At 46.7% G+C, this 13,583-nt stretch overlaps 1 protein-coding gene across 2 annotated transcripts in view; it reads right to left on the minus strand.

Moving 5' to 3' along the window:
* Positions 1 to 13,583, minus strand: part of TMLHE (trimethyllysine hydroxylase, epsilon) — a 122,997-nt gene that overhangs the window by 100,891 nt on the left and 8,523 nt on the right. For both annotated transcript variants that reach the window (XM_082262682.1, XM_082262683.1), the window contains exon 2: positions 10,562 to 10,663. The gene's annotated coding sequence lies outside the window, so the exon portion shown is untranslated. The remainder of the gene's footprint in view (positions 1 to 10,561; positions 10,664 to 13,583) is intronic.

The following is a 13,583-nucleotide window of genomic DNA, read 5'->3' on the forward strand; positions in this document are numbered from 1 at the left end:
TTACTTCACTAACACAAAGGAGGTTTAACCATCCTGTTAGCGCAGGGGTCAGACCAATAAGGTGAGCTTCTTGGGTTTCTTTTGGTGATGGGAATAACAATTTCCACAATTATGCGATTTTGTGACACATGTCAAGAATTATTTCTTTGATTATAACCAACTTGTTTTATCCAAGGATTCAAGTGCATCACTAACCAGCCTTTTTCATCTTTATGGTCATTCACATAGAGTTTCCACATACCGTTACATATGGGGCTAATGATTTATTTAGGGGAGAAGGAGGAGTTTTTATTCATTTAAATGTGTGTGTCTTGTCTTTTGTAGTGTTTGTCTTTGGCATGTTTTAATATCATGTTGGAACCCATTAGGCTAATTTTTTTGACCTTTTCTGTTTTTCTTTGAATTTTTTCAATAAAGTATAATCTTTCTTATTCAGTGAGTTTTTTTTGTATTTTCACAGATATGGTTTGGGTGGTTGAAGTAACTGAAATCAGTGTTCCTTTTTAGACTTTCTCACTTGTACTTTGGTTTACTCCCCCCTCTCCTGTTTCCAATTGTTTGATTACAAAAGGATTTTTTTCTTTGGAGTACAAGTCCTTGAGGGCCCATCACTGAGTTTTCAGCGCTCGTTTTTTGCCACTTTTTTCAAAAAGGGTTTTACCTGTACAGTAAGTGGATTTTAGATTCTTTTAAAAATCAAAGCAGAGAGAACAATTTGTCTTCTGTTTACCTCTTATCATTTATACAGCACTACGTGGACAGACTTGTGGAGTTCCATATCTGGATGTGTGGCTGTTTCTTGCTCTAGGTTACTTCACTAACACAAAGGAGTTTTAACCATCCTGTTAGTGCAGGGGTCAGACCAATAAGGTGAGCTTCTTGGATTGCTTTTGGTGATGGGAATCACAATTTCCACAATTATGCGATTTATGTGACACGGCTGTATCCACCCACGGACTGCCTTCTGTCTGGCTATTTCCACATTTATGGACTTATATGTACTCTATGGGATTGATTTACTAAAGGTAAATCCACTGTGAACTACAAGTGCGCTGCAAGTGCACTTGCAAGTGCAGTCACTGTAGAGCTGAGGGGGACATGCAAGGAAAAGAAAAAATTGGATTTTTGAGTAGGAAACTAGGCAGGAAAAAGCTTGACTATGCCTATGGGGCAGTCCCAGGGGGTATACTCCCACTCTCAGCTATAGGCACTCAGTTTTGTTACAAGCAGTGTCAGAAGAAAGCCAACTCCACAGAGCGGTGGGTCCTGACTCAGTGAGTGAACATCAGAGAAATGGATTTTAAGGTGTGTGAAAATCCCATTTTCTCTTTCGTTCATTGACGAACACAGCTCCTTATCTTCTTGACCATTGGGACGTCCCAAAGCAGTGTTAAACATGAGGGGTGGGAACAGCAAGAAAAAATTCCCAAGGCTAAACCGTAGCCATCCAGGTAACATGGAGCTCAACCACAAACAACTGGAGCTCACCTTAAAAAAAACAATACCCCCTCAAAGAGGGCCAGGTCCTCTAAACAGCAGCCTGCAAAACCTTGCGGCAAAAAGAAGCCTCCACGGATGCCAACACATCCACCTTATATAACTTTGTGAAAGTGTGCACAGACGACCAGGTGGCCACCTTGCAAATCTGCAGCACTGACGCCTGACAGAAGGCCCAGGAGGCACTAAGCACCCAAGTAGAGAGTGCCTAACAGGGAAAGGAAGAACCTGATCCTTAATTGAATAGGCCTGAATCACTGTTTGCCTGATCCATCTGGAAATGGTCACAGTAGAAGCAGCCAACCCTTTCCAAGGTCCATCCATGAGCACAAATAGTGAGTCTGACTTCCGAACTGACTCCGTAGCTGCCAGGTACACCGATTGCCTGAACCACATCCAGGGAATGCAAGGAAATTTCCTTAGGATTTTTGGGCCTAGGACATAGGGAAGGCAACACAATGTCTTCACTCAAATGGAAATCAGAGACGACCTATGGAAGGAACAAGGGACAAGGACGAAGAACCACCAGAAAAGGTGAACGACAAGACAAAGCCGCCAGCTCCGACACCCTGCGCGCAGAAGTAATAACTACCAAAAAGGCCACCTTCTGGGACAACGTAAGCAGGGGAACCTCCCAAAGATTTTAGAAGGGAGGCTTCTGAAAAACTGACAGCATCAAATTGAGGTCCCACGGCGGCAATAAAGACCTCAATGGAGGACCCAAGTGTTGAACTCCCTGGAAAAAGGTACGCACGAAGGAGTGTGTGGCCAATGGGAGTTGAAAGAAAATCGCTCAGGGCCAGGCGCTGCTCAACCCCCCGTTGGAGGAAAGCCAATATCCAAGCCATCGAAAAGGAGCAAGGGTGAACCCCAAGAGACTCACACCATGCAATGTACATCTTCCAAGTACGATGGAAGATCTTCTTAGAGGTAGATTTTCTAGCCTTTAACAATGTAGGAATCACCGATTCAGACAAACCTCTATCTTTCAGCACCTGGCTTTCAACAGCCAAGCCATTAAAGCCAGCGTAAAGCAGGATGAAAGATTGGCCCTTGGGACAGCAGATCTTCCCTGAGAGGAAGTCTCCAAGGAGCATCGGAAACTAACCGTACCAGATTGGCGTACCAATACTGGTGAGGCCAGTCTGGAGCCACTAGAATGACTGGAATCCCTTCTGCCTCGAACCTGCCCAGGAGTCTTGGTAGAAGTTGAGAGGGGGGGAAGGCGTAAATCAGTCGATACTGGTTTCAAAGAGCCACTAAGGCGTCTGTGGCGTCGGTTAGAGGATCCCGAGACCGTGCCACAAACCTCTGTGCCTTCCTGTTGAGACGAGAGGCCAACAGGTTCATCTCAGGAGTACCCCTCCAGAGACATAACTGATAAAACACCTCCGGATGAAGCGACCATTCTCCCTGGTACAAGGTCTGCCTCCTGACATAATCCTCTTGCTAATTTCCCACCCCTGGAATGTGTACAGCAGAGAGGGCTGAAACTAATCGTTCTGCCCACCTTAGAATACCGGCCACCTCCTGAGCTGCCAGGGCACTTCTTGTGCCCCCTTGGTGATTGACATAGACCACGGCCATGACATTGTCCGATTATATGTGTACCGCACACCCCTGAAGATAAATTGTTCAATGATCCAGACAAAGCCTGATCGCTCGGCGTTCCAGTACATTTATCGGCAGTCTGGACTCTGAAAGAGTCCAGACCCCATGGACACATTCTGTGTCGAGGACAACTCCCCAACTAGACAAGCTGGCATTCGTGGTGACAACCGTCCAGTACAGGGGGAGAAAGTATTTTCCCTGTCAAAATGCCTGAGAAAGTTACCAAATCAGGCACCCTCTTGCTCTCGTACCCCAGCTCAACAGGATCAGATTGCCTAGAGACTGAGGATTCTTGTCCCATTTCACCAGGATCTCTTTTTGCAGAGATCTCTCGTGGAACTGTGCAAATGGAACAGGCCCAGCACCCACATGCAAGCCTGAAGGGATGACCGTCTGCTGGACATCAGAAGCTGGACTGCCTCCTGCGATTTGTCTGGAGTTTTTCCAGAGGAAGAAACACTCTGGCTGAGGCAGAGTCCAGAGTCAGACCCAGATAGTCCAGTCTTGTGGACGGAACCAGAGCAGACTTCTGAAGGTTCAGATTCAAACCGAACACCCTCAGAGTTTGCAGAGTAATCTCCAAGTTGTCCATCAGAGCAGTCTGAGACCCTGATCGCAGAAGAAGATTATCCAGGTACCCCAGTATCCCATCCCCCGCTGACGCAACAATGCTAGTACCTGGGCCAACACTTCTTGAAGACCCGAGGAGCGGAGGCGAGATTCAAGGGTAACGCCACAAACTGATAATGCTTCTGGCCCATGGCAAAGCGGAGGAAGCGCTGATGACCGGCACATATTGGAATGTGAAGGTAAGCGTCCTTGATGTCGAGAGATGCAAGAAACTCCCCCTGATGTAGGGACGCCACTACCGTGCGAATGGACTCCATTCGGAAGTTCTGTTCTGTACAAAGCAGTTTAGCACCTTGAGGTCCAGAATTGGATGTACCTTGCCTTCCTTAATGGGAACTGTAAACAGATTTGAGTAAAACCCCTAAAAAACGTTCCGAAGTCAGAACCGGAACAATCACCCCTTGAAGTAACAAGTCTTGCATCGCCCCAAAAAGAACCCGTAAGCAATCTGGGGAAAAGCACAGGTTGGAAGGGAAGAACCTTTCCGGAGAATAAGACCAAGACTCGATCTTGTAGCCAGACCAAATAACTTTGTCGACCCACTTGTCCTTTACCAGGAAGGAACACAAATCCGGAAACCAGCGAAGATGTCCCCCCACCCCAGATACAAGTGAGGGCGCCCCTTCATGCAGAGGAAGCCTTGTCTGCGGATCTGGAAGAGCCCGCTTGTGACTTGCCAGACCAGGTCCTCCTGGAACCTCCGATGGAGGCTCTGAAGGGTTTAGATCCCTTGTCTTGAGAACCTGAGGGGGACGAAAAGGCCTATTATGAGCCGGGAAGAATGGCCCCCATCTATGACGGGGTTCCTTGCCTTTGAAAGCCTGCAAAAGAAGAGAATTCTTCCCCCCCAGTGAGACCCTTAATGATGTCATCCAAGGAAGCTCGGAACAGGTGATCCCCCACAAATGGGAAATCAGAGAAGTCCTTCTTAGAAGTCTGATCCACAGACCAGCATTTCAGCCAGATAATACGACAAAGGACCACTGCTGAGACAGACTGTCTGGAAATCAAAGGAGCCGCATCCAAAAGCATTACAGACAAACTGTAGTCCCTGGACCAATTGATCCGCAGCATCAGCCGCATCCTCCATTTTCAAAGTTTAACGCACTGACACAATCAGCGCATCCACCAGCGCCTTTTCATGCATGGCTAGAGGAGCAGAGGAATAATCCTCACTATCTGAGCTTGAAGGTGCGTGGATGCAGACCCAGCAGGGTAACTCGCATCCGTGGCGGCCGAATCAGATTCAGGATCTGATGAGACAGAAGAAGCAGGTAAAGGCAAGGGACGCTTTTTGCTAGCCCGTTTTCCCAGGACCAAATCCACCTTGAACACTAAGGACTCCAAGACTGCAACAGCCTTTGAGAGGGGATTAGGTGAGAAAATGTGCTCCAGCGACTCCATTAGAGAAGAAGGGGAACCACACAAAAAAAAGTGTGTAACACTGCTAGGGACACCCCCACCATGCTGGCGGCACCACTGGGCCCAGCACAGAGCACTACCGCTGCTATAGCAGAGAGAGGGAGAGAGAACCACACAAAAGCAGTCACCACCTCCGATCAGGCACTTACAGCACCAGGCAAACTGTACACCATGCGGCGATCAGGAAGAGAAAGATCCAGGAGTCAGCACTAGGGGATGAGGAAGAGCTCCCACCGCCAAAATCACCGTCATATAGCTTTAAAAAAAACATTTCCGCTGCCAATTTAAATGAGAAAAACCACAAGAAAATGGCCACCGAGGCTACACAAACATGGCCGCTGATCTACAGCACAAAAAGCCACAAGAAAATGACGGACCCCAATAGCACCGAACACAATTCCAGCAGGAAGGGGGGCCCTGGCAGGAGCCCCCACCAGGTACATTCCCCTCCCAAAGGTCCATCGTCTGGTCGCCAGCGGCGTGCTTCCCGAAACCGAAAGTTGACCCAACAAAGGAACAGTGTCTAGCACGGCATCGCAAACAAATTGCAGCCCCTGCACCAGCTGGTCCAACAGCTCCCCAAAAGCAGGAGGGGATGGCTTACCCTCCAAGTCATGGCGTAGTAGCTTCGCCCATTCAGTCAACGTCTGCGTGACAAGGTCCATAGTAAACACAGGTCTCAGTGCAGTCCCCGCCAGGGAGTACATATTGCGGGCCACAGCCTCCGCCTTCCTATCCTCCGGGTCCTTAAAGGACGGGGATTCCTCCACCGGAGGATTTGGAAAGGAGGGTGGGGGGAGTAGTTGCAGGTGACAGGGAGCAGCGGGAGGTGGAGAGGCTGGGGACAGAGAAGCGGCGGCATGGGGGGGGGGCTGGTCACATTTTAGGTTAATAACTCTGATCATTGCTGAACAATTCCGTAATAAGTTCATGGTCATTGAAGAAGTGACCATGAACTTATAGCAGGGTGAGAAATGAGGTCTGTACGCCAGCTGCAAGCAGTGCTGTAGGTCCGTACGCCGTACAGACCTGGCAGTGAAAGGGTTAAGCTCAGCACTGCTCACATAGTGAACAAACTTGTGTTCATTTATGTGCCTAAATAGCAATGAAATGATTCACTATAATATATAGATTTTTCCTACAGCTTACCTGTAAAATCAATTTCTTGGAGTACATCACTGAACACAGAGCAGCCATATTCATTACTATATGGGTTATACGCTACCTATAGGTGAATAGACACTGGCAACCAATCAGACAGGAAGTCCCCCCATATAACCCCTCCCATACAGGAAGTACCTCAGTTTTGTAGCAAGCAATAAACATCCCAGACAAGAGGGGAGGGACCTCTGCATCCATAAAGTACTCCAAAAATGGATTTTACAGGTAAGCTGTAGGAAAAATCCATACTTCTTTATTGTACATCACGGTACATAAAGCAGCCATATTCTTTACTATATGGGACGTCCCAAAGCAATGAAATTGAGGGGAGGGGGGACCCTAGAATACCGCCATCAGACCACAGAAGATCTACATAGCTGCCCGCAGAACACTGCGGCCAAATGCAGACTCCTCCTGGGTCCTTACATCCACTTGATAGAATCTGGTGAACATATGCACTGACAAACAAATCGCAGCTTTGCAAATATAAGCCAAAGAAGCTTAACCACTTGCCGACTGCCTAACGCCGATCTACGTCGGCAGTCAGCCCCTCACAGGCAAAGTGACGTAGGGCTACGTCACTAGCTTGTGAGGGTCTAGGGAGCGAGCGCGCGCCCCCGGAGGCGCGCTCCCGCTCCCGCGTGGTCACGGACCCCCCCCGCGCGTGTGACCGGCGGACCCGATGTCCGCCGGTCACTCGGCGATCGGCGGGGGAGAGGGAGAATGTCAGGCAGCTTGTGTAAACAAGCCACCTGTCATTCTCCTTGCTGTTAGGATACTGATCACTCGGATCTAGTATGTAGATCCGTTGATCAGTGTCCATACAGCTCAAGCCCCAGCCAATCACAGTAGAAAGCACGCCCCTAGGGATACACACAGCCCCTCCCTCCCAAATAAAGTTAACCCCTTCACTACCAGTGTATTTTTACAGTAACAGTGCATATATATAGCACTGATTACTGTAGAAATGTCACTGGTAACCCCAAAAGTGTCAAAAATGTCAGTCAAGGGTCCGATCTGTCCGCCCCAATGTCGCAGTACCGCAAAAAAAAATCGCAGATCGCCGCCATTACACGTTAAAAAAAAAAACAACAAAAATGACAGAAATCTTTCCCTTTGTTAGTAAACGCGATAACTTTTGCGCAAACCAATCAAAATACGCTTTTTGCGATTTTTTTTACCAAACATAGGTAGCATAAAACAAATTGGCCGAAAAAGTAAAAGAATTTTGATTTTTAAATTTTTTTTTTGGGGAATTTCATATAAAAAAATTTGAAAAATATTGCTATTTTTGAAAAATTGACGCTCTTTTTTTGTTTATAGCGCGTGATCAAAAAATCGCACAGGTGATCAAATACCACCAAAAGAAAGCTCTTTTTGTGGGAAAAAAAGGACGCCAAATTTGTTTAGGTACAGCGTCGCACGACCGCGCAATTGTCCGTTAAAGTCACGCAGTGCCGAATCGCAAAATACCCCCTGGTCGGAATGGGGGTAAAATCTTCCGGGGCTTAAGTGGTTAATGGCGCACTGCCCAAGGGGCAACTACTCTTCTGATAGAGTGTGTCTTTACCAAGAAAAGGTGGAACCTTCCCTTTTAAACCAAACCATTCGCCTGGATAATAACCTGGCGAATCCATTGAGAAATAGTAGATTTAGATGCTGCCTTCCCTTTCCTGGGCCCTTCTGGCAGCACAAACAAAATGTCGGTCTCACGAATTTGAGCTGACCTTTTCAAATAAATCTTGAATGCACATACTACATCAAGAGAATGTAATAACTTTTCCTCTGCTGTTTGGGAATTTGGAAAGAAGAAAGGCAGTATAATGTCCTGATTCAAATAAAAAGCGGACACCACCTTGGGCAAAAAAGCTGGGTGTGGACAAAGAATCATCCTATCTTGATGCAATATCAAGAATGGCTCTTTACAAGAGAGAGCTGCTAATTCTGATACTCTTCTGGCTGAAGTTACTGCAACCAAAAGGACCAAATGGGCTCAAAAGGCTGTTTTGTAAAACTGCCAGCACCAAATTTAGATCCCAAGGACACAATGGTGGCTTCACTGGTGGAAGCAAAAGTACCACCCCTTGAACGAAGGTTTGGACTAAGGAATGCCAAGCAATCAGTCCCTGGAAAAAACAATAAGGCTGAAATTTGACCCTTAAGGCTAATTTCATATCAACCCCTGCTTGCAAGAAGGCTAGTATTATCCGGATCATATATTTTCGGGTTGCCATTTCCTAGCCTCACACCAGAAAATGTAAGATTTCCAGACTCTGTAAATAATGCCTCTAGAGACTGGTTTCCCAGTATTTATCAGGGTAAAGATTTCAGGGCCAGATATACCCTGCTCTTTCAAGATCAAGGCTTCAATAGCCAAGACTGTAAAGCAAGTTGGAATGTCGGACCTTGAGAGAGCAGGTCCGGACGTAGTGAAGGAGCCCAAACTCTCGCCACTGCCAATTTCGGAATTTGTGCATACCAAAACCTCCTGGGCCATGCTGGAGCCACCAGGATTACTGGTTTCCCCTCTACCTGGATTCTGTGCAGAAGACGCGGCAACCGTTGCACTGGAGGAAAGGCATAGATCAGGGAAAATTCCTCCCACGGAGTCACCAAGGCACCTACTCCAACTGCGAGTGGACTGTGAGTGGATCCCTGGTCCTGGACACAAATCTCTTCAATTTGTTGTTGAACCTGGATGCCAACAGACCTACATCTGGGATCCCCCAGCGTTGGCAGATTCCCCCAGAAACATCTGTTGACTGCCTGCCAGTTTTCTATTCCTGGAATGAAAACCGCTGATAGGCATGGAAAAAATTTCTCTGCCCAGAATTTGATGAGATTCACCTTCTTCTGGGCTGACTGACTTTTGCTGCCTCCCTGATGGTTGATATAAGCCACAGCTGTGGCATTGTTGGATTGTACCCTGACAGGGTAACACCGAAGTCTGGGCGTCCAGTACTTTAAAGCCCGACAAACTCTACAGATTTCCGAGATATTGATGGAAAGACTTTTCTACCCAAGACCACTTTCCCTGGAGAGACTGGCTTCTGTAGTCACTACTTTCCAGACTACTGGAAGAAAGGATTCCCCTTTTTCAAAATTTCTGGTTAACAACCACCAACTTAGACTCTGACGTACTCTTGGTACCAGAGACATGCACCCATCTATTTACTGGACCTTTCTGGTCCATGCTGACAGAATGTTGTTCTGTAAAGGTCCAGCATGGAATGGAGTATAAGGGACCGCTGTGAACGAGGACACCATCTTCCCTAAAAACCTCATGCAAAAACGTACAGAAGGATACTTTTTCCTTCTTACAGACTGCATCAAATCCTTCAGGTCTGTGACCTTTTGTTGTTGGCAAGAATACCGTTGCCTGTATTGTGTCCACAAGGAAACCCATATATTCCAGACGCTGGACCAGCTGTAATGCTGACTTTGCCAAGTTCAGAATCCAACCCAGACGTGTTCTAAGAACTGAACATGTTCCGGCTTAGAGCCGAAGCCGATCAGTCTATTAGTAATAGATTGTCTAGATATCCTATCACTGATATCCCTTGAGACCTTAGAGCAGCCAATACTGGAGCTAGGATCTTTGTGAACACTCTTGGAGCAGTGGCCAACCTGAAGGGCAGAACCACAAACTGAAAATAATGGTTTTCTACTGCAAAGCATAAAAAACCTTTTATGGGCCTGAAAGATTGGCACTTGGTATGCATCCTTGATGTCTATGGATGCTAGAAATACCTCTCCCTGCAGGGAGGCCATGACTGAGCGAATTGACTCCAAAGGAAATCAAACAGCAAAAGTTGTATAGTGTGTATCCAGCTTAAAAGGGGCTGAATACAAATGCACGCCACACTTTCAGATGTTTATTTGTAAAACATTTTGAAAACAATTTATCATTTTCCTTCAACTTCACTTATTCAAATTCACTTATGTGCCACTTATTGTTGGTCTATCACATAAAATCCCAATAAAATACATTTACGATTTTGGCTGTAACATGGCAAAATGTTGAAAATTTCAAGGGGTAGGAATACTTTTTCAAGGCACTGTACTTGATTAGACTCCAAGTCCCATTTTCTGTTCAGTTTTAAAAAACTATGATACTGTAGAGATAGATAGATAGATAGATAGATAGATAGATAGATAGATAGATAGATAGATAGATAGATAGATAGATAGATAGATAGATAGATAGATAGATAGATAGATAGATAGATAGATATCCCACCTTTTCTGGAGCTGTTTTCACTCTGTGCTCTTGCTGGCAGTTGAAGATCTTTGTTCAGCTCTTTGACGGTCCTTGCCTTTTCTTGCCTGGTATCAAAGGTTGCTAAGGTGCATAAAGCAGAACTGATGACTAAGCTAGATTGTCTACAAGTTTTCTTATTAACTTTCAATATTCTGTTAGTACTGTACATATCAGAATTAGTGCATTTCAGTACACCTGAAACATCAGAAAATTACCGTAGATCTCACATTCAAAAAGTCTTTGGGAAGTGATATGATTCATGACAGGGGGAACCCTAAACATCCACAGCATACCCAGCTTACTCTAGTATCACTTTAATGTAATCGGACACATCTGCTGTTTTCACAATATTTAAATACCTTTCTTTCCTCATTTTCATGATTCTTCATTTTGCTGTGTGTCCTCCTGATCACATGTTAATGGTTCTTTACTGGATGTTCCTATGAGTACAAAGAAATGGGCACTGCAATCACACTAACCTGATGGAATAAGCCACTTACACAGTGCAGCTCAAAAAATCCACATATAAATAGCAGTGCATGCAGAGAAGTAAAAAAAACAACCCTGTTTAAGCTAATCCTATCAAAAAAAAAAAAAAAAAAATAGAAGGAAATGGAGACAATTTGTAGAATCGCATTAAATAAAATGAACATACTAGGTTTAGGTATGTATATATGGCTTATGAAAACCATTCGCTTTTTTTAATGTAATTTCATAGGGTGAGTATCACTTTAAATACATCTTACAAGACAAAACAGTGTGGGTTAGTAGCATGAAAACACAACCATATCCAGATAATTTATTACATTAACTGATCTGTCTGTATCTGTCCCGGTATCAGTCTAAAAGGCTCCTGAACAAATTATGCCTCAATTAATCATTTACACAGGGTCGTTTACAGTCATTTGCAGGCAGTTGAGTTCAGGGACGTTTTCTGCAACGCAATTATTTGCGTTCGAACGTGTGTTTCCCGGCATTTCAAACGCAAAAACGGGACCGAACGCGACCGAACGTGATGAAGTATGTTCAGCCACGTTATATGTTTTTTTTTCTCCCATTCAAAATCAATGGTTCCCTATGGGAGCCTATTGATTTGAATGGAAGTCGCACCGCAAGTCGGATCAGGATGATCTGTGAGAATCTTGAGGGGGAACTGCATGCCAAAAATGGGAAAAAAATTGCGTGGGGGTCCCCCCCAGGTTCCAAACCAGGCCCTTCGGGTCTGGTATGGAATTTGAGGGTTGCCCCACGCCGAAAAAAACAGCGTGGGGTCCCCCCCAAAATCCATACCAGACCCTTATCCGAGCATGCAGCCCGGTAGGGCAGGAAGGGGGAGGGGACGAGCGGCCCCACCTCCCCCCCCCTGGACCAGGCCACAAGCCCTCAACATGGGGGGGTGTTGGTACTTTGGGGCAGGTGGAGCTCTGCACCCCCCACCCCAAAGCACCTTGCCCCCATGTTGATGAGGACAAGGGCGTCATCTGTGACATAAGGAGCGGGCCTCCTGATGACGTCACCCTGAGGCCACGCCCACAATGGCTATATAACAAGCTGAAGAGACCAGAGTCCGGCATAATCACTGGAGACATCGTCTGAGGAGGACCAGAGGAAGAAGAAGAGCCGAGGGCAAAAGAGCAGAAGAGCGGACAGCAAAAGAGCTCGCTCGTCCCCTCCCCCTTCCTGCCCTACCAGGCTGCATGCTCGGATAAGGGTCTGGTATGGACTTTGGGGGGGACCCCACGCCGTTTTTTTTTCGGCGTGGGGCTACCCTCAAATTCCATACCAGACCCGAAGGACCTGGTTTGGAACCGGGGGGGGACCCCCACGCAGTTTTTTTTCCCATTTTTGGCGTGGAGTTCCCCCTCAAGATTCTCACAGCGCAAGTCGCACCGCAAGTCGGATCATCCTGATCCGACTTGCGGTGCGACTTCCATTCAAATCAATAGGCTCCCATAGGGAACCATTGATTTTGAATGGAGGCAGAAAAAACGCTGCTAAAAGCAACGTGGCCAAACGTGCAATAACGCCAATGGAAAAAGCTACTGAAAGCACGTTTAACAGCTGCTTTTTCCGGCGTCAGAACTAGCTTTGCAGCACGTTTTTTCTAACGTCCCGTGTACATGGAGCCTTAGCCATTGTGATATATTACTTTTTTATAAATAAAACCAAGTTTCATAAACAAACAATACTATTGCTTTTTGACAAGCAAAAGTACAACTTGAAAATTAAAAAAAAAAAAAAAAAAAAGAGAAGAAAATCTGTAAACTCTACAGGGGGCATAACAGACAATACACACAGACGTCCTGCCCCCAGATCCAGACGTACACGTTGCTCCTCCTCTTAATGCCACCTGGATGAGGCATTGAGCTTCTGTACAGCGAGTAGAAAGAGGCAAAACAGCTGTGATAACCTGGGTGACAAGAACCTGAAGCATGTGGTACACAGTACTGAGCCATAAACGTCCAGACCTATGGTCTTCAAACTGCGGCCTGGGGGCCGGATGTGGCCCTTTGCTTGCCTTTAGCCAACCCTTGAGGCACTATTCCAGGGACAGGACGCTATTCCTCCCACTGACACCAGGGACAGGACGCTATTCCTCCCACTGACACCAGGGACAGGATGCTATTCCTCCCACTGACACCAGGGACGGGACGCTATTCCTCTCACTGACACCAGGGACTGGACCCTATTCCTCTCACTGACACCAGGGACTGGACCCTATTCCTCCCACTGAAACCAGGGACGGGACCCTATTCCTCCCACTGACACCAGGGACGGGACCCTATTCCTCCCACTGACACCAGGGACTGGACCCCATTCCTCCCACTGACACTAGGGACTGGACCCTATTCCTCCCACTGACACCAGGGATGGGACTTTATTCCTCCCACTGACACCAGGGGCGGGACCCTATTCCTCCCACTGACACCAGGGGCGGGACCCTATTCCTCCCACTGACACCAGGGAAGGGACACTATTCCTCCCACTGACACCAGGGAAG

This window comes from Pelophylax lessonae (assembly GCF_965119305.1).
Source record: "Pelophylax lessonae genome assembly, chromosome: 7".
Classification (NCBI taxonomy): Eukaryota; Metazoa; Chordata; class Amphibia; order Anura; family Ranidae; genus Pelophylax; species Pelophylax lessonae.